The 4,092-nt window shown below is 57.0% G+C and overlaps 1 protein-coding gene across 1 annotated transcript in view; it reads right to left on the bottom strand.

Annotated features, from left to right (window-relative positions):
• The window catches only part of CDH23 (cadherin-related 23), a 413,720-nt gene that overhangs the window by 243,843 nt on the left and 165,785 nt on the right, over window positions 1-4,092 (bottom strand). The gene's annotated exons all lie outside the window — the stretch shown is intronic.

Raw genomic sequence — 4,092 nt, 5'->3', positions numbered from 1 at the left:
GGGAGCAGGAGTGTGGATGTAGGGGGCTGTGCTGAGAGCAGCTCTGAGGCCAGCCCGGGACGCGGCTTTACCTGAGAGTCCTGGGAAAGAGGGCCTGGGGCAGGGCAGAGAGGCCAGGACAACGGGGGACTCAGAACAACAACCAACAAGGATGGGTGGTGAGGAAGAGCTGTGAGCAGCTGGCGGACAGATGGACAGAGCCTGAGATGGGGAGCAGGATGAGATCCTGGATTCTCTCTCGCCTGCTCACCCAGTGGCCTTCCTGCTGGTCTCCCTGCCTCTCCTCCTGCCCTCTCTCCAGCCCACTCTCCACCCTGCCCTCTCTCCAGCCTCTCCTCCTGCTGGTCTCCCTGCCTCTCCTCCTGCCCTCTCTCCAGCCCACTCTCCACCCTGCCCTCTCTCCAGCCTCTCCTCCTGCTGGTCTCCCTGCCTCTCCTCCTGCCCTCTCTCCAGCCCACTCTCCACCCTGCCCTCTCTCCAGCCTCTCCTCCTGCTGGTCTCCCTGCCTCTCCTCCTGCCCTCTCTCCCAACTGTTTTCTGGAGTTGTTAGAGCAGATTCCAGTTCATTCTTAAATACAGTCTACATCTCTTCTAAGGATTTCTGAGGTGCCTCACACATGCCATCATCACACTAAACAAAACGAACGATTCCCTAATGTCATCTAAACTCCCCAGACCCGGTTCAAGTCGGGGACCCCATTTCAAAGCCCCATTACAGGCTTTAGCCCTTTCTACTCAGACCTCAGAGACTAAGCATCTGAGATCGCTGAAAATGAAGGAAAAAGTGCCCTTAACAGTATCTGTACTGTCATTTCTTACACAAGAATGAAAAGAAGAGCAGAAAAGATCAGAAGCAAATACGGTGAAATGTCAACAAATGCTGTTGGGAGGGTGAGCACACGGGGAATGTTATGTCAGTTTCTGTACTTTTCTAAATAGTTAATATTTCATATTTGCTAGTGATCCTGGCCCTGCTTCTCTGATGAAGGCCAGGCGCCTGGACAGGTGTGGTGTGTGTGGAGGTGGGGTGGGGAGGGGCGTGGATGTATATGTGTGTGTGTGGGGGGTGTGGATGTATATGTGTGTGTGGGGGGGTGGCATGGGTGCCCATTTCATCCTGGCAGCCCGGCCTCTAGAATGTCCCCATCCTCCCAGCTCGAGTGTTAGTCCCAGATGTCCCAAGACATCCCTAGGTCCTGGCCCGGCGCCCCAAAGCAAGTGGGCGTTCAGAATGCGTGATGAGTGAGCCGAGCCAGGCGGGGAGGGGTGTCCCGAGACGTCCCTGTCCCCTTGGCGCCTGCAGGCAGGAACTTCTGCTGAGCAAGCGAGAAGCAGGAGAAGGAGAGGCGTCCTTGGCTGTTTGGCCTGGGAGGGGGATCAGCAGCCCGAATCTTCTAAAGCCCTGCCTGCCTCCTCTGAAAGGGAGAGGCCACAGGTCAGCGTCCAGGGTCCCTTCCACGGGGGCACTTCTCCATTGCAGGGCTGGCCAGGCCCACAGACCCTGCTCTCTGGTCAGGAGGGCAGATTCCCCGGGAAACTGCCCCGCATAGCCAAAGGGGTGGGCACCCTAGGGCACCCCCACCCCGTGCTCTGGGAATAGATACTTCTGGAAGGGGAGCAAAGAATCCCACTGGAGACAGTGGGCATCTTTGGGGGTGTTTTGCAAGCTTGAGACTCTCAGCATCCATGGCAAAGAGGAAGCGAGCCCTTTGTTTGTGGCAAAGCTCCTGGCACTGCCCCCGAGCAGAGCCTCAGAGCCCCAACACCACCTCAGCGGAAGCCAGAACCGAGGGCAGTCTTTGCTCTCCAGCCCCACCCACCTCTGCCTAGATGTGCCCACTCTCCCTCCCAGCACGAAGCCCCAAGCACTGCCAGCTGTGGCAGCCCGAGCCTGCGGCTCCCCCGTCGGAAGATGACTTATGGCTTTAATTACCGAGGGCCGGGTGTGAGCCTCAGGAAGGAGCCGCCCCACCGGGCTCCGTTCCTGTCGACAAGGGCTGCCAAGTTGGCGAGGGCGGTCCTGTTCGCTGCCACGCTGTCCCCTGCTCCCTGGGCGGTGACCAGGCTCTCCCTTCACTTCTGGGGTGCCCGCAGCCTGCCCCCTGCTCCAGAGGGCGGGGGAGCAGGAGTGTGGATGTAGGGGGCTGTGCTGAGAGCAGCTCTGAGGCCAGCCCGGGACGCGGCTTTACCTGAGAGTCCTGGGAAAGAGGGCCTGGGGCAGGGCAGAGAGGCCAGGACAACGGGGGACTCAGAACAACAACCAACAAGGATGGGTGGTGAGGAAGAGCTGTGAGCAGCTGGCGGACAGATGGACAGAGCCTGAGATGGGGAGCAGGATGAGATCCTGGATTCTCTCTCGCCTGCTCACCCAGTGGCCTTCCTGCTGGTCTCCCTGCCTCTCCTCCTGCCCTCTCTCCAGCCCACTCCACCCTGCCCCCTCTCTCCAGCCTCTCCTCCTGCTGGTCTCCCTGCCTCTCCTCCTGCCCTCTCGTAGGGGGTGTGCAGGAGGCAGCTGATCGATGTTTCTCTCTCATCGATGTTTCTGGCTCTCTATCCCTCTCCCTTCCTCTCTGTAAAAAATCAATAAAATAAAATAAAAGCCTGATGCAAATCCAGTGGCTCCATTATCACGTCTTCCCGGTGCGAATGGGAGAATCCCCACTCCCCGCCCTGGTCCGTTAGACCTTCAGTTCAGCGCCGGTCCAGCTTTGAGCTCACTGCCTACACCCAATCCTCTGCTCCCTGCCACACTCTAGCCTCATCGAAGCATTTTCTAATTTTCTGTTTCTTTTTGCCTCAGGGCCTTTGCACATGCTGTTTCCTCTGCCTGGAACTCTTTCTCCAAAGCTCCGCATGGCTGCTCAGGCCCCTCTCAAATGTGGCCATATCAGAGGCCTTCTCCAACCACCCCAGCTCAGTTATTCTCTTTCTCTCTCTCTCTCTCTCTCTCTCTCTCTCTCTCTCTCTCCCTCTCTCTCACACACACACACACACACACACACACACACACACTTATTTCCTTGCAAGCCTTGTCACTGTTCCTCACTAACTATAAATTTGAGGGCAACAACTTTATCTGTCTTGCTCATGGCTATACCCCCAGGAGCTGGTACATGAGAGGTGCCTAACAAATACTTATAAATAATCAAATTAGCTCAAACTCTGTCGTGTTACACAGAGGGACAAGGAGAGCCCTGCAAACGGCCCAGCAAGTGAGAGGCAGAGTAATGTAATACTTATAAATAATCAAATTAGCTCAAACTCGTTGTGTTACACAGAGGGACAAGGAGAGCACCGCAAACGGCCCAGCAAGTGAGAGGCAGAGTAATAGACTAGAAGAGAGTGCCCTGGCCTCCAAGACTAACCCTCCCCCCCAGGCCCTGCCAATCCCCACTCCCTCCCCCCCAACCACAAAAGCTCCCTTGGGAGGCCGGCTCCAAGGACTACCATGGGGAACTTTGAGGCGCCCCTACCAATGACAGACCTTGACAGCTTTCCTCCTGCCCTCTCTCCAGCCCACTCTCCACCCAGCAGATTGTTCTGTGATCTTTGAAAAACCTGATGCAAATCAAGTGGCTCCATTATTAACGTCTTCCCGGTGCGAATGGAAGAATCCCAACTCCCCGCCCTGGTCCGTTAGACCTTCAATGATCAGTGCCTGTCCAGCTCTCCTGCACCTGAGGCAGCTTCCGGGTGGATGGGGTGGGTGGTTGGGGAGGGGAGGACAGTGATGGGGGAGAGAACTGCGGCAGAGCAGCCAAAGGGTCGGCCTGAGAAACGGGGACCTCCCTCACTGCTCGGGGCCTCAGCTTTCTCATCTATGACTTGGGAGGTTTGAACTGGACAATATCTGGGTCCCTGCAGCCTGTGACAGGTGAGCTCCAGGAAACTGGGCCCCCAGTGGAGAAAGATGAAGATGAAGGGGCCGGGGAAAGGAGGTGTGATGATGATGCCCATTCTGCCCCTCCCGCCCTGGCCAGGACTGCCACGGGTTCCCGCCAGGCCTGCGTTATCAATCTCCCTCCACCTGGAGAACTCCCCTAAATGAAATTCCTGTTGGCGTGGGGCCTGTGATATAACAAGTCACTCGCT

The sequence above is a fragment of the Myotis davidii genome, unplaced genomic scaffold (genome assembly GCF_000327345.1).
Source record: "Myotis davidii unplaced genomic scaffold, ASM32734v1 scaffold134, whole genome shotgun sequence".
NCBI classification, from domain to species: domain Eukaryota; kingdom Metazoa; phylum Chordata; class Mammalia; order Chiroptera; family Vespertilionidae; genus Myotis; species Myotis davidii.
The sequence above is the reverse complement of the archived record's forward strand: the minus strand, read 5'-3'. Positions and strand labels throughout refer to the sequence as shown.